Here is a 22255-nt window from a genome sequence, read left to right as displayed (position 1 = left end):
CACAGATGACCTACCTGGCCTCGACCCGTTATTGCCGAAGCCCGAATGAGCCAAAGCCCTAACACTCTGCCTCAGATCACTCTGTTGATGACTGCTTTGCTAGGCAGTGTCTCCTTTTTATGCCTGAGCCTTTCCTGCTATCTAATTGACAATTGGTGCTCCGGTTATAGCCACTGATAGGCCACATACAATGGTCAAATGCTCTTGAAGCTCCCTTTTTAAATAACCGCTGCCATTTATCACTTTCCACAGTTTATTAAAACTGAGGAGGTGAAGTTTGACGTCTGGAACTACTTAAATGTGATTAAATATACTTTATTCTTTGTGGATATTTCCTGTTGATACCACAATAACTACTGACTTGTATCCTTCAATAAGATTTTATACATAAAAATGCAAATACATAATATATTAAAATCTTACATTTCTGTGTACAATTCCTGTCACAGTTTTGCATTAAAAATTCCAATGTCTACTTCAATAATGGAATCTGCCAATGTAAACTTGACATGCTGTAATTACACTCTTTTCCCAGTGCAGACATTTACATAGCCAGATTCCATTATAAATGTTGACATTAGGATTTGTAATAGAAATGTTTTCAAATAAGCTCCAGGCCAATCATCCCCTATTCCTTCATTTCTCTATGCTTGTGGATGCAATGTAGACTTGCATATTGTATCATTGTAAATTGACCAACAACTAATAACAATTATGTCAATCCTGACTCTAAACCTAGTCCATAAGACCATAAGACTGGGAGCAGATTTAGGCTATTTGGCTATTGAGTCAGTTCCACCATTCCATCATGGTTAATTTATTATCCCTCTCAATCCCATGCTTATGTCTTCTCCCTGTAACCTTTGACGCCCAGACTGATCAAGAACCTATCAACCTCTGCTTTAAATATACTCAATGACTTGGCTTCCACAGCCACCCATGCCAATAAATTTTAAAGTTTCGCTATACTCTGGCTAAAGAAATTTCTCCTCTTCTCTGTTCTAAATGGATATCCATCTATTCTGAGGCTGTGACCTCTAGTCCTTGACTCCCCCAACACAGGAAACATCCTCTCCACATCCACTCTATCTGGGCCTTTCAATATTTGATAGGTTTCAATGTGATTTCCCCCCCTCATTCTTCTTATCTCCAGGGAGTACAAGCCCAGAAGCATAAAATGCTTCCCATATGTTAACCCTTTCATTGCCAGAATCATTCTCATGACCTTTCTCTGAACTCTCTCGAATGCAAGCACATCTTTTCTCAGACGAGGGCCCTAAAACTGTTCAGAATACACCAAGCACGGTCTAACCAATGCCTTATAAAGCCTCAACATTACATCAACACACACAAAATGCTGGTGAAACACAGCAGGCCAGACAGCACCTATAAGGAGAAGCAATGTCGACGTTTCAGGCCAAGACCCTTCGTCAGGACTAACTGAAAGGAAAGATAGTAAGAGATTTGAAAGTAGTGGGGGAAGGGGGAAATGCAAAATGATAGAAACATTGACTTCTCTAACTTCCGTTAATGCCCCTCCTCCCCTTCTTACCCCATCCCTGACGTATTTAGTTGTTTGTTTTTTTTCTCACTCTCTGCCCATCACTCTGCCTGTTCTCCATCTCCCTCTGGTGCTCCCCCTCTCCCCCTTTCTTGCTCCCGAGGCCTCCCGTACCATGATCCTTTCCCTTCTCCAGCTCTGTATCACTTTCGCCAATCACCTTTCCAGCTCTTAGCTTCATCCCACCCCCTCTGGTCTTCTCCTATCATTTCGCATTTTCCCTTCCCCCCACTACTTTCAAATCTCTTACTATCTTTCCTTTCAGTTAGTCCTGATGAAGGGTCTTGGCCTGAAACGTCGACATTGCTTCTCCCTATAGATGCTGCCTGGCCTGCTGTGCTCCACCAGCATTTTGTGTGTGTTGTTTGAATTTCCAGCATCTACAGATTTCCTCGTGTTTGCTCAACATTACATCATTGATTTTATTTTCCAGTCTTCTTGAAATGAATGTTAACATTGCATTTACCTTCCTTACCACTGACTCAACCTGCAAGCTGTCCTTTAGGGAATCCTGCATAAGGCCTCCCAAGTACCTTTGCACTTCAGATTTTTGAATTTTCTCAGCAGTTAGAATGTTATGCCTTTATTCCTTCCACCATACACCTCCTTACACTATATTTCATCTGCCACTTCTTTGCCCATTTTTCCAATGAGTCTAAGTCCTCCTGCAGACTCCCTGCTCCCTCAACACTACCTGCCCCACCTCCTATCTTTGTATCGTCTGTAAATTTGGCCACAATGCCATCAATTCCATCATCCAAATCATTGATATATAACATGAAAAGGGGCCTCAACACTACCCTGTGGAACACTACTAGTCACCAGTAGCCAACCAGAAAAGGGCCCCTTTATTCTCACTCTTTGCCTCCTGCCTGTCAGCGAATCTTCTATCCGTGTTAGTATCTTTCCTGTAATACCATGGGCTCTTATCTTGTTAAGGAGCTTCATGTGTGGCACCTTGTCAAATGCTTTCTGAAAATCCAAGTAAGCAACATCCACCTACTCTCCTTTGTCTATCCTGCCTGTGTAGGGTTCTCAGATTATTAACTGTAAAGTTAACTGCATATATAAAATGGCTTCTCTGTAGTGTTATAATGAAATGGCTTGTCTGTATGTTAACTGAAGAAGTAATGCTCTGTTTAGCCGAAATGTTTGGGTTATAATTATACATAAAGGAGGAGCTAACCAATGGAAGCTATGTTATTCTATCTGTATGTGTGGGAACCTGAGTCAGTGCGCGGGCTTTTCGGGATGAGAACCGAAGAGGAAGGACGTGCTGATCGCGCTCTGGTCGACCATTGTGGTTGGTCCCAGGCGGCGGGTCGAGGACGTCGGAGGAGATTGAAAGGTGGAAAGAAGACTCTGTTCATTGAACTCCAATGGTTGTGCACGAATTTGTTGAACTCTGGTAAGTTTGGCGCCTTCTTCTTTCCTTTTATATTGTATTTTATGTATACATGTATATATGTATTTTATACTGTGCAATTATATTTCCTTTTATATTAATTACATAGTTCCAGTAAGACTTATAAAGTGTAATCTGTAAATCGTACATTGTGTGCTGACTGATATTTTATGTTAGTGGTCGCCAGCCCGTCGATCGCGATCGACTGGTCGATCTTCGAGACTTTCCCAGTAGATCCCGAAAAAAAAAAGAAAAACAAATACACAAATACTGTTGAGAGATTGTTTCCGGGTTGTGGGGTTTTAGTTCCGTTCTTTCTGCCCAGTGCGCATGCGTGTAGCTCCCCCGCCATGCACTACAGTGTACTTCAGTGGTCCCCAACCATCGGGCCGCGAGGAAACGATACGAGTCAGCTGCTCCTTTCCTCATCTCCTGTCACACCCACTGTTGAACTTGAATACACGCGAGGTCATTATCCAAGTATGTCAGCGATCACTGTTTGGCCTCGGGTAACTGGCAGCTTTGTGCGGCCGGCAAGAAGTGCCGTTGCTACTGGCCTGGAGCGCGGTCAGATGGGCGCCGCCTCTGAACCTGTTTCCCACATCGAATGTTCGTGGGGAACCCGGTGCTAAAATATTGAGTCGTTCCTTTTTCTTTTATAAAACTGGTACTGAAAAACACCAATCAGCCACTAATAACTTACCTGATGACAGATGTGAATTTCTAAATTGATAATAAAACAGAAGAACACTAAAACGTTGTAACAGAGTACCATCAAATACTGTATATTAGGGATATCTTGCATGTTGGTATAAGTATCTAGTGTCACGCTTCTAACTCTCAAATGAAACCCTACTGAGAAAGCTTGGAATCCTTAAAATGTTGCCTGCTTTCAACTAACGATTGGAGCCATAACCACTTTGTGCAACTGTATGTTTTCTAACAGTGCAAGATGAGCTCCACCATCACGCCATATCTCATCAAGATAAAAGACCAAACTTACTGAAGCCAGAAAACCATTAAACTTCTGAGGTCAAGTCACTAAAAGGGAATGCTACATCAACATCTTAGCCTCCATTTTCACCTCCTGGACAGGCACTAGTTGAACACAAAGATACATTTGCCAATGCTTTGGAATTCAGTATACCTGGAACTCTAGGTATCAGTCTTGCACATGATTGTCACTGGAAATGTTTAACAGAATGAAGATATTCCTCCTTCTATGTTGTGACAATGGGCTACTCAATCTCACTGGTGCAGCAAAATCTTATGACATATCTCCGTCTCACACTTTACTGGGGAAATGAGTAAGATGAACACATCTGCAGCTGAAGAACAAAACTAAAACGTACAGCAAATGAGCATACCAATATATGAACATACAAGTGCCAATGAATGCCACTTGGCTGTGGGAGCCTATTCCACCACTCAGTAAGATCATGACTGATCTGACTGGACCAAGCACTACACATACACATGGGGACTATAATCAAAATATAAATACAAGGTTGCTGAATAAAAAATGTCAGAACTCACATGAAACACACAAACCTTTCCTCAGAGCTATGTGACTGAGAGACTTGAAATTAGCAGCAACTACAGCCCAGTCAACAAGGGCGTTGTCAGAGGAACCTCATGAGACACGTTAGTTGGTCTGAATAAATTACACTGGTTTTTTGGGGATTTTGAAATCTTATCTATGTTAGTATTTAAAGTATCTTGTGCATTGCCCATTAGATACTCCCCAAGATAATTGATGTGCTTTGACAATAAATAGCTGACCACTGAATCATCTGAATTTGATATTTAAGATTAATTGCCCAAAAACTAAATATCAGTAATTATTCAACAGAGACCAGATTTCTTTGATGCTGTTCTTTCTAACACTGCAGAACTGGCTGTGGAATGAGGCAGATGAACTTCCTCAGTAGATGAGAGAGATTCAGTTAATAAACAAGAGAATTTTCTGGTATCACTGGGTAGACCCACACTCAGTAAATTGGTGGCTGATTCTTTAATTAAGGTAACTTTTCTGTCCCTGGGATAGATTTTCAAGAAAAAAATAGTTTTTACAAAAACAAGTACTCTAGTTTTAAAAATTAGGTAATAGTAACTCTAAACTTCTTTCAGTATGCTTCATAAATATTAATTCTTAATTTTCAAATGAGTTAAACACTCGAATGTGCCTGAATTTCACTATTTTGGGCTTGTCCCCTACCCAGATTCTATAAATTTGTCTTCAAAATAACTTAATAATAAGTATTAAATTCATCAAACTTTTAGTTTGTATTTTCTCACAAGAACCTTTAAAACACATGTCAAATTCATGTAAGTTATTTTTTATACAATTTGTACATATTTTATGACAAAGAACCACCGTCCCCAACTCTTCTGTTATTAACAACACAGAACATGTTTTAGAGACCAATCAAGTTTATTTTTCAAACAACTGCTTATGTAGTTGGCTTGGAAATGAGATGTGACAGGAGAGCATTTGGATGTCATGGCAAAAGACTGACATCTTGAGGTCCTGAAAAGTGAGTAATTTAAAGATTTAAACCTCTTGATCTGACAGTATGTTTATTATGTGTCATTACCAAATGAGTTACTATTTGAGTGTTTTAACTGAGAAGTATATAACTTCACTTTATTTCTGTATATTTAAATTACTTTTACAAGCTAGCTATCCAGTCGAGTTAGTAAGTGTGAGACTTCGCCGACATTTTCTTTAAGTGCGAAGTGTCATTGCCATCTCACACCTGGTGGTAAAGTTGTCAGCAAACCAAGCAAAAAAATACAGAGACACGTTTAAAGACCCAGTGAAATATCAGCACCACCTGAAAGTCAGCACTTGAAGGAGAAAGTGAGACACAAAAAAAGGGAGACAGGAAAACAAGATCATCTCACAATTACCAAAGTGCGAACAGAGACTGAAGGGACAACAGTGGAGAGTTAATCAAAGAAACAGAAGGGCTGCTGATAAGAAAGACAAGCAGTACAAAGTTTTACAGCAGACAGTAGTACCCCACCAGATTTTCCAGTAGGCCAGCGACAAGAACAAAATATACTCTCTTCCTGAGGCTTCACCTAAGCATTCTGACAGGTCTACCACACACCATGAAGAGGTGGGGAAAAGGTGAGAGCAAACAGCGTTAATGTATATTAAAGTAAATTTATTAAAGGGCATGGTTTTCATTTGCAGGATTGACTTTGAAATATTTGCCATTTCATTTTAAATTAAATTCAGTATTTTGATGGTGTGATCGTAATGACACATCTGTGAAAACTCTGCAAAAGTGCCTTAAAATATAAAAGTTCTCTTAAAGGTTGATTAACACCAAGATCTGGACTTCATTCCAGAGCTTAAAATAAAGGTTATAACATAAACAAAAGAGGTTTAAGAAATTTCATTTTTTCAGAATTTTAAGTAGTCAAAAGTGCTCCTAATTGAAGAATCACCCTCGTGCAGTTGACACTGATGTTAATTGCGGACATAATTTATAGGACTCTCAGTTTTCTACTAGCTTCTCAGCCTCATTTGCCACACACTTTCCCCAAATGTAGATCAGATACAATTACCAGGAAATTGATTTAATATTTATTACTGGGCATCCAGCATGTATCTAGAGTGAAGGCTAATTGGAAGCATTAATATCAATCTTCATTGCAATTATTTAGATGGAGTTATTTTTTGTCAGAGCTGATCACAAAATGCCAGGTGTTTGTTTGATTTACATTTGTCCAAAGACTTTATTTTGTGCTTTGTATAGTAAATTGCCATCAGGCAAACATCTGAAATGCCCAGGATACTCTCTATGGGAGCTGGGACCCAAATTAAAACAAAATTTCTTCCATTCTTACAAGGCACTAACTTTTGTGCCCCCTATTTTTGTTTTACAAATCTGTGTCCTGCTAAACGACTTAAACATCAACCATGACACTGTGGGTCTGGAATCAACATTATAAGGTTCCTTTACTAAAGGACACTGATGATCCAGATGTAGTTTTATCACCCAGGAGAATCATATTTATCATTACTGGTAGCAATAATTAATTAGTAATTTTAATTGCTCAAGTGAGCTCAAGTGAGGTTTGAACAAATCAGTCTAGGTTTTTGGACTTTGCTTTTTAGTCAGTTGCTCAGGGGTCAAAACTGATTTATGTCACTGGTTTTGTGGATTCCAAAGTAGCTGATGAAGTCAAAATCACAATTGTAGACCCTTCCAAGACAGGGAAAGGAGATGCTGTTAAAATAGCTGAGTGGACAGAATGTGAGGTGGTGTGTACCTTCCACAGCCAACGAAAGACTTTGGTACAGCGCAGAACAGAGAGCACAGTACAAACTACAAATGTACCAACGGGAATAAACCTTCCCCATGATCAGTCTTGCCTCCTACACCTACCATGGTGCAATTTGAACTCAGATCACTGGACCTTTAGTCCTGTCTTCCATTTCTCAGTATCTTAATTGCTGTTCTATCATCATACCTTATATTCCATTCCTACATCCAATACTGACAAAAATGTATAGATAATTTTCAATCAGTTTATACTGTTTATATGTACATTCAGAATTTCAGATCAGAACGGCCTCAATCACATTAATCCAATTTGGCTGGTATATTTAACCCTGTGGCTAGAATTAACTGTGAATATATCAAAATCTCTTAGCTACTAGATTTCCTTTAGTTGCAAAAAGACAAGAGGAATACTGCAATAGACTTTTTTTTTACCCTTCATTCCTGTGTTTCTAATAGAATTTCATTTAAATATGTTGGTTGACAGCTTATATGGATAAGGATTGTTGCAGAAAGCAATTTTGCATCTGAAACTTGATGCTATGAAGAAAATTAGAGAACTGTCAGCATTATACCATCTTTATCTATATAATAGTGACTTGCACAGACAGGCCCCTGAAGCTGTTTGTCATGGTCCCTAATAACCTTGTGTGTTGACAAAACAAAGAGATGTGAAGAAATGATAAGATTACATCAGCTAACAATCAAATAAGTATTCTAGTCAGTGGATTTTGAGCTACCAGGAAAGTGAGTTAGGGCCTTCTTATTGACTCACATCAACAATGAGCAGATTATAACCTACAGTGGGGTCCCCCCTCTCTGGATTAGATTGCAATTCATTACTTTAAATAAAAAATATCGTACAATAATATCATGGTTACGTTGCTAGCCCTGCAGCTAGAGATCTGGACCAATGAATCAAGCATAAATGAAATTCCACTATAAATTTGAAATGAAAACAAAAGATTCCAAGTCCCCTGTATAACTCTGAGGCATCAGTATTTATGCAAACGGGAGTACTGTGGATTCCTCAATTCAGAACACTACTTCTGGTTTCCTCATCAGTTGACTAGTCTCTCTCCAATCATTCAATCAATCAATCAATCTCTCTCTCTCTCTCTCCCTCCAATTTTCCAGTTAAACTTCCAATTTTAGATACCACTGGTAAAGCTCAGCAACTATTTGCTTGTGACATACAAAGCTTAAAAAAACTAAACATTTTAATGATTACGCTTTTTCTGGAAATGATCGCTGCAATCAATTGCCTGTATCTGCCCTTTCAGAATTGATCTTTCAGAACTCCTGTACGACCTGGCATTTTTGCAATGTGCAGGGTAGCTGTGGCGTGCTGGGTACAGGCCAGGTCTAGGCAGCAGAACTGAGAAGGAGCCAATGTTTGGCCATCACTAGAGTGGCCTTGGAGGCCATGCAATATACCAGAACCAAGATGAGATGAATGGAGGCAATATAGAGTCATGGTGAAGCCCAGGCCCAAGAGCGAGGAAAGGTCTGAGGTTTGATCGATTTAAGTGCTGGGCTGAATTGGAAAAGACAGAGTCTCAGGACCAAAGGCATCGAACGAGCCAGTTCAATTCACTCTGTGAGGTTTACTCATCTCTACTAACAGGCTACCGCATCGGCTGCTAGCTTCGTGTCTGTGGACTCACTTTTGTGAACTTCATTTCTGAAAGTTATTTGCTTACTCTTACTGCTTGCACAATTTGATTTTTTTCTGCACAGTGGGTGTTTGATTTTTCAATCGTTCCCATTGGGTTTCTTTGCTTTGTGGCTGCCTGTTAGGAGACAAATCTCAAGGTTGTATATAGTATACATACTGATTATAAATGTAATTTGAACTCTGCACTTTTGATGCATATCATTTCATTAATTGCACTAAACTGCACTAGCACAACAATAAAGAAATGTAAGTTGTCTTGCTATTTTGTTTTGCAGTCATTAAAAAGGTTATATTCATTTCAATGGCAGGATTTAACTTTCTGTGATGATCTTAATGGGCAATTAGAGGCCAAATATAGCAAGGTCCAAAAATAATTGAAGCCTGACACAAAGGTAACATTTCTCCTACTTTCCATCTGTGTGTTTTCTTTGAAGAAGACTGCTGAATCAGTACCAATTAGTGTGAAGTTTGAAACTACTTTTTGCTGCAGGTCAACTGGGAGATGGCTTGAAATTTCAAACCTATTTTCATTGAGTTTATTAACAGCCACAAAGAGTTGGCTGTGTAATCCATAGTGTGCATTGGGTTATAATTTTTAAATATCCTAATATTTTTTATGATTTCTTTTTTCCTGGTAGTTCTAACTTCCATGTTCCAGATTCTCCAGTAGCGTTGTGTGGAACTTATTACAATAACCCTCCCCAGAAACTCAGATGGACAGAAGACTCAGTCTATTAAAGCTGGAATTAAACTATCCTTATAGTACGAGAACTATTTTCATTTTGATATACACACTTTCCATTTTGTCATGGAGACATACCAATGTTACTATTGCTCTAAGCCAATCTTAAGGTCACCAATCAAAACATTTGAAATGTCACCACTGAAATTTTGTTTGAGGAAGTAACATAAATTTCTACAATGAAGTAATCTACTTTGCACATTGTATTTGGACTAGTAATGGCTTTTGCAACAAGGGTTTCTCTAATCCCAGTTCTCCATATTACAATATCTGATTTATCTACATTACTGTCAATATTTTCAGGCATGGCTTTGTGTAAAAGGTAGTACTGTGAATTCAGAATGTAAAACTACCACTCATTCCTTTTGCTGACCTTTCGATCAGAATATAGCCAGAGGCAGCTAAATGACCACATGAAATGTAAATCAGAGTCTCGAATGTATGTCAGTTTGGCACTGTGACCAAAATATCATATAATGCATTTTATCAAATGCTCAGTTCTACACTTACCTGCCACAAGTAGTCATGATTACTTGGAAAGCACTATTCCAACAATATTTACATACAATTACAACAGTCAAATAGTAAACATCTACCTAGAAAGATTTTTTGTTAATTTGTTAATTTAACTTGTGCTTTATGGTGCATTTTTTTCTATTTCACCATACTTTTAGCACAGAAAGTTGCCAGTATTACTGTGAAATGGCCTTATTTAATAACCTAGGAAATCAAAAATATAAAACAGCTGGAAAACCTTTATGAAATAAAAGAAAAGCAAAAAACGTACTGCAGATACTGAAAATCTAAAATAAAACAGAAATCTGAATACACTTGACAAGTTAGGCTGCTGTTGAGAGAATCAAATGTTTCAGAGCAATAATCTTTTTAAGAACTGAGAAATAGTCACTATGTAAGAGGTTTTAAGTGTAACTTGATGACTGAGGTTGGAGTGATTATAAGAGAAGCACTTTGAGACCTGCTGTGTAGTTGGGAGCCAAACACAATCAGCAGAAGGAGCACAATGACAAGCCAATTAACCCAGCCATTTGACCCATCAAGCTCCACTGTACCACGGCTCGGCTCAGAACTAAACAAACCTGCAGTGGAAACACGTTCGCTTCAGCCACAAGGGAGATCCGAAGAAAATGAACAGATTTTAACAAAATAGATGCAGAAAAGCAAAGGAAAGAATAAAAGAAAATGTTAGGATATGGGATAGCAGGAGAGATTAAATTATAAAAGAGAACTGTAGACCAAGACAAAGAGGGTGTTCACAGGGACAACAAAGAACAAGTGATGTGTCTTCAGAAGATCTAAATGGGATTCTGAGATTGTTGTACCCTGTGAGTCAAAGATGCTGTAAAACCTCTTGAAAGGAAGAGGTGCAATTCCTCAGGCATCCATTGAGCTGGGTTGGGAGTGTCCAGTTACCCAAACACAGATGGGAGTGGGAACTGAAATGAGGTGTAAAATTAGAGTGACGGGCAATCAGAAACTCCAAATCATACTTGTACATGAAGCAGGTCTGAAAAGGAAGGGAGCCGATGCCAGAATAAAAAGATGGAGGATAGGAAAGGAGGACATGTTTGAACTTCCCAGGTAGAGACTGTGCGAACAAAAGACAAAATAACAGTAATCTTTCAGTGCCAATCCCCAATGCCTTCTCTATATTAGTTCTCAATTTATAAGGCCATAAAACTATAAGGTATAGGAGCAGATTTAGGCCATTTGGCCCACCAAGTCATTTCATCACAGCTGATCCATTTTCCCTCTCAGCCCCAATCTCCTGCTTTCTCACTGTATCTCTTCATGCCCTGAACAATCAAGAATCTATCAACCTCTGCCTTGAGTACACATAAAGACTTGACCTCCACAGCTGCCTGTGGCAAAGAGTTCCACAGAAATTCACTAAAGAAATTCTTCTTCATCTCTGTTCTAAAAGGACTCCCTTCCTCCAGAGGCTCTGTCCTCTGGACTTGGACTCTCCCACCATAGGAAACATCCCCTCCCCATCCACTCTATAAAGGCCGTTCATCATTCAATAGGTTTCAGTTAGGCACCAATCGTTCTTCTGATTTCTAGTGAAAACTGGCCCAGAGCCATCAAAAGCTTTTCATATGACAAGCCATTCAATCCTGGAATCATTTTCGTCAACCTCCTTTGAACCCTCTCCAGTTTTAGCACATACTTTCTAAGATAAGGGGCCCAAAAGTTCTCATAATACTCCAAGTGAGGCCTCACAAGTGCTTAATAAACTCTCAACATTACATTCTTGCTTTTATATTTTAGTCCCCTTGAAATGAATGCTAATATCGAATTTGCCTTCCTCACTGCAGGCTCAACTTGCAAATGAACCTTTAGGGAATCTTGCACGAGGACTCCCAAATCCCTTTGTATTTTCCTCAGACTTTTGTATTTTCTCTCCACATAGAAAATGGTGAACCCTTTCATTTCTTCTCCCAAAGTGCATGACCACACACTTCCTGACACTGTATTCCATCTGCCACTTATTTGTCCATTCTCCTAATCTGTCTAAGTCCTTCTGTAGCCTCCTCAAAACCACCTGTCCCTCCACCTATCTTTGTTTCATCTACAAACTTTGCAACATATAACGTAAAAAGAATTGGTCCCAACAGAGACCACTGTGGAACACCACTAGTCACCGGCAGCCAACTAGAAAAGGCTCCCTTTATTCCCACTCTTTGCTTCCTGCCAATTAGCCACTGCCTTATCCATGCTAGAATCTTTCCTGTACTTCCATGGGCTTGTAGTTTGTCAAGTAGCCTCATGTGTAGCACTTTGTCAAAGGCCTTCTGAAAATTGAAGTACACAACATCAATCAATTCTCCTCTGTCTATTCTGCTTGTTATTTCTTCAATGAATTCAAACAGACTTGTCAGGCAAGATTTTCCGTTGAGGAAACTATGCTGACTACGGCCCATTTTATCATGTGCTTCCAAGTACCCTGAGACCTCATTGTTAATCAACTCCAAAATCTTCCGAACCACTGAAGTCAGACAAACTGGTTGATAATTTCCTTTCTTCTGCCTTTCTCCCCCTTCTTGAGGAGTGCAGTGACATTTACAATTTTCCAGTATTCTGGAACCATTCCAGAAAGTAGTGATTCTTGAAAGATCATTACTAATGCCTCTACAATTTCTTCAGCCACCTCCTTCAGAACCCTGGGGTGTGCACCATCTGATCCAGGTGACTTAACTCTCTTCAGACCTTTCAGTTTCCCAAGAAGCTTCTCCCTAGTAATGGTAACTTCACACAGTTTATGACCCCTGACACCTGGAACTTCCACCATTCTGCTGGTGTCTTCCATGGTGAAAACTGATGCAAAATACTTATTCTGTTCATCTGCCATTTCCTTATCCCCCAGTACTACCTCTCCAGCATCGTTTTCCAGCAAATATCCACTCTTGCCTCTCTTTTACACTTTATGTATAACCATATAACAATTACAACATGGAAACAGGCCGTCTTGGCCCTTCTAGTCCGTGCCGAACGCTTACTCTCACCTAATCCCACTGACCTGCACTCAGCCCATAACCCTCCATTCCTTTCCTGTACATATACCTATCCAATTTTACTTTAAATGACAATATCGAACCTGCCTCATTCCACACAGCTACCACTCTCTGAGTAAAGAAGTTCCCCCTCGTGTTACCCCTAAACTTTTGCCCCCTAACTCTCAACTCATGTTCTCTTGTTTGAATCTCCCCTACTCTCAATGGAAAAAGCCTATCCATGTCAACTCTATCTATCCCCCTCATAATTTTAAATACCTCTGTCAAGTCCCCCCATCAACCTTCTACGCTCCAAAGAATAAAGACCTAACTTGTTCAACCTTTCTGAATCTGAAGATTCAGTATCTGAAGAAACTTTTTATCCTCTTTAATATTTTTGGCTAGTTTACTTTCATTTTCCATCTTTACCTTCTTAATGACTTTTTAGTTGCCTTCTGTTGGTATTTGATCCTCTAACTTCCCACTAATTTTAGCTCTATTATATGCCTTCTCTAGCTTTTATGTTGGCTTTGATTTCTCTTGTTTGCCATGGTTGTTTCCTCTTGCCTTTAGAATACTTCTGGAGAACTCTCCTCTCCAGCCAATGTAATTCCCTTTACTCCACTGTAATACTGAAACATCTGCCTTTAGCTTCTCCCTCTGAAATTTCAGGGTGAATTTGATCATCTTATGGTCACTTACCCCTAAGGGTTATTTTACCTTAAAGAACCCTAATCAATTCTGGTTCATTGCTTAACCCCTAATCTGGCATAGCTGATCATCTAGAGGGCTCAACTATGAGCTACTCTAAAAAGCTATCTCAAAGGCACTCTAGAACATCCCCCTCTTGGAATCCTGCACCAACCTGATATTCCCAATCTACCTGCATTTCTGCATATTGAAATCCCCAATGACTATTGTAACATTGTTCTTTTAGCGTGCATTTTCTGTCATCCTTACCACTGTTTGAGGGTCTGTATAATAACTCCCGTCAGGGCCCTTTTACCCTTGCAGTCCCTTAGCTCTATCCACAATGATTCAATCCCTTCCAACTCTATGTCACTTCTTTCAAATGATTTGATTTCATTTTTTCCCTATAAACCAACACTACTCCTTTGCCTTCCTGCCTGTCCTTTTGACAAAATCTACTACAAAAATGCTCATTATCAAGCCTTATTATTGAAAATGGAATACCAGATGAACATTCTTGAGTTGCTTGTAGCTGAAAACTTGAAGCCTAGTTACACACAACACTCCTCTGACTGCCACCAAACCACACTGGCCAGCAAGCTTTCTGAGATTGCATCAGATATTGGATAAGAACACAAGGGCATCATATTGATGCTGCTAGTAAAGCAATGAAAGAGGTTCCATCTCACAATTAGAGCACTTTTGCTTCCCTTGGAGGGAATGTGTACAAGAGTAATATGTACAGAGACCTCAAGGAGACAGAGACTAATGGAGTAAGGGGACAAATGACTGGCTTCAATCTGTCCTCTAGTGTCGACTGTGTGAGTTTGCATGCTCTTCCTGCCACTGCACAAGTTTCCACTGGATTCTCACATCTCTCCCCACCTTTCAAAGTCACATAGGTTGGTAGGTTAGTTGGCTGCTGTACAAATATGTGGAAAGGTATTGGGATTGATAGAGAGCTGCGAGAACATGTTAGAGGGAAAATTAGCTGGGAATCAGGGCTGGTCCATTTTCCGACAGTATCCCCATACTGTTTGATTCCCTATCTATTGATCCCTGGTTGAATGTGTTTGACGACTGAAGCTCCACACCTCATTGGGGTAGAGAATTTCAAAGATTTGCACCCTCTTGATAAAGAATTTTCACCTCATCTCAGTCCAAGATGCCTTACCCCTTATTTTGAGATATCTCTTTCTAGCTCCCCAGCCTTGAGAAACATACTCCCTGCATTCTGCCTGTTGAGATCTGCAAAAAAAAATATTTGTTTCAATAAGATCGCCTTCCTTCTTCTAAATTCTTGATAATACATGCCCAGCTTTCATAATCTTTCCACGTATTGCAAACCCATCATTTCTGGAACTGATCAGGTGAAATTTCACTGTAACTCCCTTATGGTAAAAATATCCTTTTATTTAAGTAAGGAGACTAAAGTAATGTTCCAGTTGTGGTTTTGTTAAGGCCCTTTATAATTACAGAGAACATCTATATCCCTGTCTTCAAATCCTCTTGTAATGAAAACCAACTTAATTGCTTTCTACACCTGCATGGTGAATTGTGTACAAGGATAGCTAGATCTCTTTGAACAAAATTACCTCAATTCTTATTTTAAAAATACTGTTTTGATCTGTGACTACATTGGATAATTGCGCTTTTCAATATTAGCCAAGTTCTTGCCCATTCACTCAATTTGACAATATCACTTGAACTTCTTCACATCCTTTTCTCTATACACAGACCAACCCAGGAAAACAAAAGGATGATAACTGCGAAATAGAGCCTCTCATTGCAACACTGTCATGTTATGGTCACCACCACTGATCTTTTGAAGAGCAGACTAGTGGAGATCAATGCTGTGACTGAAGTTCCTATTATTGTGAACGCCAGCCTTTTAGAGATGATAGAGATCATGCAGCTTTGAGACTCAATCACATCACTTTTCAGATTCGATCAAAGATATTTGTCTGGAAGCTGCAGGCTCCAGGATAAATCAGTATTCATAAAATAAACCACACAATTTTATGACTGATTACAGTTTTGATGTCGTGTACCATAAACCCTTACAGTATGAAAGTAGACTTCTCCATACTCTCTGAGATAATAAAAAGCTCATGGTCTAACAATCTAATGCCTCAGGTAATTGCTGAATACTTGAAGGATCTTTATTTTAAGATTGCAGCATCTCTGTCTTGTTTAGCACAATATAATATCTGGCCTTGTCATTTGGTATTCACTTACTAGCCTTTTCTTTCCACTATTGTCAGCTCCTACTGAATGCCTGACCCCATGCAGACTCCTCTCACTTACCATTGACACCACCAACAGTCCCAGCCTCACACTCAACCCTGTCACTACAGCGGATATCGATCCCTCTGCTGGTTTTAGGACTAACGGAATAAATGATGGTGCATCTCCTTAACAGTGGTTCCCCTGCACCTCTTGTTCAATGGGACCCAGGTCACTGGATTAACCTGGCCAAAGAGAAGAAAAGGCACAGAACATAACATGAAGGTCACACAGCACCTAATGAATACGAACACTAAGCAACAGGCTATCTCATGGCTGGATAAAGAAGGGAAATGTGAAAATATTGAGCATTGCCATCTTTGACATTTCTCTTAATCCAATTATCACTACGGCCTCCTCATTGAGTGGTGGAGGTTGGCCTCCTCCTGACTCCGGTCTTTCCCATTGTATTGCGAACCAGCTTGATCTACAGCAAGAACAGGTGTGAATGAAGTACTGACTTGGTCTGAGGCCTGCACTGATACATGAGGGTGCTTTGTATAGTGTTAGTGCTCAACGGGAGAGCCAACGTTTCCTAAACAAGAAATAAATAGCAATGAGCAAGAAAGTACCTCTGGTGTGACGCATTATGGAAGTTAGCGAGAAAACAAACTAGTTTCCAGTTATTACCAGGTTTATTTTGCTCCACAAGCAGCAACAAGTGATTAAAACTAGAAGAAATGAAATGGCTTCTTGTTGTGATTGAATAAGGAATGGCTGGGTTGTGAGGGCATATTCTGGAGTTAGGGTTTGTAGCAAATATTAAATTTCAGCGGCAGCCAGTCTTCCGGCTGGAATGTGGATTGTAGATTGAATTTAAAGTGCAGCTCTGAACAATGGTCTTCCTGGAACTGCAGGCTGGGGTTGATCACCTGAGATGTTTGCATGTGCATGAATGCAGCTAGGGAGATGATGGGGATTAACATTTATTTTGTGAGTCTGGAGCGTTAGAGGTGTTTCAAAATTATATGCAATTTAGAAGAAGCATAAGACTATAAGAGATAAGAGCAGAATTAGGCCACCTGGCCCATTGAGTCTGCTCTACCATTCAATCGTGGCTGATCCTTTTTTCATCCTCCTCAGCCCCAGTTTCCAGCCTTCTCCCTGTAACCTTTGATGCCATGAACAATCAAGAACCTATTAATCTCTGCCTAAAGTACACCCAATGACCGGGCCACCACAGCTGCATGTGGCAACAAATTCCACAAATTCACCATTCTTTGGCTAAAAAAAATTCTTTAATCCCTGTTTTGAAAGGGTGTCCCTCCATCCTGATACTGTGCCCTCTTATCATAGACTCTCCCACTATGGGAAACATTCTTTCCACATCTACTCTGTCTAGGCCTTTCAACATTCGAAAGGTTTCAATGAGATCCCCCCTCATCCTCCTGAATTCCAGCAAGTACAGACCCAGAGCCATCAAGTGTTCCTCAAAAGATAACCCTTTCATTCCTGGATCATCCTTGTGAACCTCCTCTGGACCTTCTCCAATTCCAGCCTGTCTTTTCTAAGATGAGCAGCCCAAAACTGTTCATAATACTCAATGTGAAGCCTCACCAGTGCCTTATAAAGCCTCAGCATCACTTCCTTGCTCATGTAATCTAGACCTCTTGAAATGAATTCTAACATGACATTTGTCTTCCTCACCACTGACTCAACCTGCAAGTTAACCTTCAGGGTGTTCTGCACAAGGACTCCCAAGTCCCTCTGCATCTCAGATTCTGGGATTTTCTCCCCATTTAGAAAATAGTCTGCACATTTATTTCTACTATCAAAGTGTATGACCATGCATTTTCCAGCATTGTATTTCATTTGCTACTTTCTTGTCCATTCTCCCAATCTGTCTAAGTCTTTCTGCATCTTACCCGTTCCCTCAACACTACCTGCCCCTCCATCAATCTTTGTATCATCTGTAAACTTGGCAACAAAGCCATCTATTCCATCATCTAAATCATTTATATACAGCATAAAAAGTGGTCCTAACACCGACCCCTGTGGAACACCACTAGCCACTTGCAACCAACCAGAAAAGGATCCTTTTATTCTCACTCACTGTCTCCTAACAATCATCCGATGCTCTAACCGTGTTAGTAACTTCCCTGTAATACCATGGGCTCTTAACCTGGTAAGCAGCTTACATGTGGCACATTGTCAAAGGCCCTTTTGAAAGTCCAAATATACAACATTCACTGCATCACCTTTATCTATCCTACTTGTAATCTCCTCGCAGAATTCTAACAGGTTCGTCAGGCAGGATTTTCCCTGAAGGAAACCATGCTGACTTTGTACTATCTTGTCCTGTGTCACCAAGTGCTCCATCACCTCATCCTTAACAATTGACTCTAACATCTTCCCAAACACTGAGGTCAGGCTAACTGGTCTATAAATTCCTTTTCACTGCCTTCCTCCTTTCTTAAAGAGTAGTGTAACATTAGCAATTTCCCAGTCCTCTGGCATCATGGAAGAGTCCAATGATATTTGAAAGATCATTTCTAATGCCACCACCATCTCTAACACCAGCTCTTTCAGAACTCTAGGTTGCAGTTCTTCTGGTCCTGGTGACTTATGGACCTTTAGGTATTTCAGCTTTTTGAGCACCTTCTCTCTTGTAACAGTAACTATAGAATTGTCCTACTGTTACTTTTGATCTTTAGCATATAAAAATGCCATGGGATATTGGGACAGGCAGGCATCTTCTTGAAAGAGTGTCTGCTGCTTGTTCTGCTGAATAAAGATTTCTATATCCGCCAGCTTCAGTGTCTCTCCGATGACTTTGTTCACAGTCACAACAGAGTTAGAGAGAGAAGGCTTATCCTGGCAACAGGAAGACTTCGTGTACATGTTTTCCAGCTGCTGTTCTGGGGTGGTATTCTCAGTCGCCTCCCAGCAGTCCAGGTCACAATTCCTACTGCACACTATAGTGTAGCGGTTAGTGCAAAGCCAGCGGTCAGTTCCTGTAAGGACTTTGTACATTCTCCTCCTCTGGTTTCCTCCCACATTCCACCGACATACGAGTTAGGGTTAGTAATTTGTAGGCATGCTATGTCGGCGCCTGAAGTATGGCGCCGCTCGCAGGAAGTCCCCAGCACATCCGCAGACTGTGTTGGTGGTTGCCTCAAACGACGCATTTCACTGTATGTTTCTAGGTACATGCGACAAATAAAACTAATCTTTATTTTTTTTAATGAGAAAAATACTGTAATTTCACGCATACATCCAACACTGGACTCCTGAAGCAGATATTCTACAGTGAACTCTGTTAGAGAAAGTGATCACCACTCGGAAACTATTCCAGGTAATGCTCAAAACTTCCTTTAAAAGATGCATCGTCTCCGGGCCCAAGACGCTCACAGGGTAGAAGGAGCATTCAACACTGTGAAAACTTCCAGCCCGTGCATTCAGAGCACACAGCCCTGAGTAAATAGCGGAAGGAAAACATCTTCCCTGGTACCTATAACCCAGTCTGCCGCTTCCACTTTGGGCTCATCTCAGAACTTCGGCCAAATACAGCATCGTTATTTATTTCAACGATTCTTTAGCGCTCACCTCAGAAGGTAGGTATGATATGTAGGTTTACATTCAGTATTGAAAAATACATTGTTGAAGCACCGGTGGTATTAATTGAAGAATGCTGCAGATTCCTGGTGACCTAAAGTTACATTAAGCCTAAACTAAGTCTTTTTTCGAAACAATGTGTTTTGTCCATAAAACAGCGAGCGGACTTGGAGGTACCAGAGTGACCCACCGCTATAAAGGTTGGTTATAACCCCGTAGAACAGAAAGTAATCAGTCCCGACACACGTTCTCATGTCCAGAAAAAAAAACACTCCAGTGAATATCTTTTTGTTTGGGTATTCCCTTCCCACTGCAAACCCACAAGATGAAATTTTTGAAGCAAGTACTCTGACACCACAGAGCACACAGGAAGGAGCGTTCCATTATACATGGTTGCAGGCGGGTTACGTGAACAAGTGTGAGAAAGAGAAGTCTTCGGCCGCTCAGAGTAAAATACCACATAATCGATGTACAATATCGACGGGGGAGGGGGCCAGCCGCGGGCACGCCGGGGCCACCACACGTCTCTGCCAAGCTGCCGAAAACATTCATCGGAAATCCTCCGGCTCTCCAGTTGCAACAAGCCGTTTCACATTGATTTTTTCAGCACTAAGAAAGCCTCACTAGATTGTCACTGTCGCCCGGGAAAGCATTACTCCTAAAGGCGATAATTTCATTTAATGGTCGAAGCTGAATGTGAGGGAGTCTGGCATACGGTTTAAACTCAGAGCGGCGCTACTACGGAATGCAAGTTACAGCTTTACTGTGGAACAGGAAAGCCGATCGTTTCATGGCTGATACAGATTTTTAAAAACCACCCCTCGGTTTCGTTGTAATCGAATTTTCTCTAAAAGCACACGAAATGTTCAAATACATCAATGGAATGACGTCTAATCGAGAGGCAGACTGATTTTATTATACTTTTCGCCTTAGACAAGGTTACCAAGAAATCTAGAGCTTCATTGCGGGCTTTTGTACTCCTGGGTGCCAGGATTGCTCCCGCAACAACCAACAAGCAACACTAACTCGAAGTTATGTTAACTAACCCAGCCACGCAAAAACTTGAAGCAGGCATATTTACGATGAGTAACTGGACGGCAAGTGGTTGATTTCCACTAAAACACGTTTTGCTATTTTAACAAAATTACGCGTGTTAAATACATTTTGATGCGAACTAGAATTGGGACATAAACTATGTACATAACATTTATGCGCACGGTTTCAAATTCCCAGACTAAAACACATTGACCCTACATTGATCGTGTCACCAACTGTACCATAAAACAGATCGTTTCTTAACTTTTTGTCTGTGAGAATTGTAATGTCTGAGCATAAGAAATATCAGGACAGGAGCTGCTTAACACATAGAACAATCCATGGGCAACGTCAGGTTTTGACAGTATACAATACTTCCGCGGGTGCGGCCATTCTGTTTGGAGTTTCCTGGTTTCTTTTCCTAACAGTTTTGCGATACGTTTCACAGTGAATGTACCGATCGCCAAATACTGTTAGGCATTAGAAATGCACAGAGATAACAAAACCACATTACAGCCTCCATACGGCGCTCCCTTCAGCACCGCCAATTATCACTCAGCCACTTAATCTTTCTCTGCTTGAAAACTGGCAAAAAAAAGCGCAGCACTGTACCATCATCAAAGAAAACCTTTCCTTTTAAAAGTCATTGATAGCTATAAATCATGGTAAATGACGGCGCCTGCTTCTCTGCGGTTCGGGCGCGATTAGGTTGATGTAAGCAAACTCGGGAATAGCTTTGGAAAGTCATTTTGACCAGTCTATTTTAAGTTTTTAAAATACTATTGGAAAATTATCAATGGACGGTCCTGATTCTAATTCAGCGTTACTACACGCCACATTCACTTCTTCGATCTTACGTTAATCTAACTGCATTGGACAGAGAGGCTAATAGAATACTTCTGAGGTTTTCTGAGAGTTTAAAACACGGCGGATAACAGATGTGGCTGTCTATTAGTTAATAAATGCTCATAAATAACAATTGTAGTTAATGACAACGCAGCATACTAGACAATGTATAACCTTACCTGAAGCCACTAGTTACCTGCGTGAATGGAAACCCTTAGTTATTTCGGAATAAACTAGAGAGAACGGGGCGCTCCGCAACAGTGTTAGACAGTAACAAATTTTGACAAGTTCATTTCCATTTTCACACCACGCCTTTTTACATGGTAACACCCGGCCTACCTAGCGGCAAATATGCTCATTTCTGTCGATCCGTGCCAAGATTTATACTCCGCAATATTCATACATCCTTGTCAAATTGCATCTGCCAATCAGCTCTCAATTTTTTACAATAGAATTCTTCTACACGTGGCACCAGAAAATTTCAATAGTTTTTTTTAGTGGGAATAAAGCCTTGAAAATCCAGTGTATGTCATACAGCGGCAACAAGCTCTCATTCGTTTTCTCTAGGGCGAAGCATTGAATCATATTCTTGGTAGAACACCATATGATCTAGCCGGTACAATACCTCATTGGGGAAAGGATCCCCG

The 22255-nt window shown here is 40.3% G+C and overlaps 1 protein-coding gene across 2 annotated transcripts in view; it reads right to left on the bottom strand.

Annotated features, from left to right (window-relative positions):
- Positions 1-21933, bottom strand: part of sgcg (sarcoglycan, gamma) — a 596108-nt gene extending 574175 nt beyond the window's left edge. The window contains exon 1 of one of the 2 annotated variants that reach the window (XM_073043720.1): positions 21788-21933. The gene's annotated coding sequence lies outside the window, so the exon portion shown is untranslated. The remainder of the gene's footprint in view (positions 1-21787) is intronic. The other variant, XM_073043716.1, reaches the window with a different exon arrangement.
- Positions 21934-22255: the final 322 nt, after the last annotated feature.

The sequence above is a fragment of the Hemitrygon akajei genome, chromosome 4 (assembly GCF_048418815.1).
Source record: "Hemitrygon akajei chromosome 4, sHemAka1.3, whole genome shotgun sequence".
NCBI lineage: Eukaryota > Metazoa > Chordata > Chondrichthyes > Myliobatiformes > Dasyatidae > Hemitrygon > Hemitrygon akajei.
This window is presented reverse-complemented; position numbering and strand designations above follow the sequence as displayed.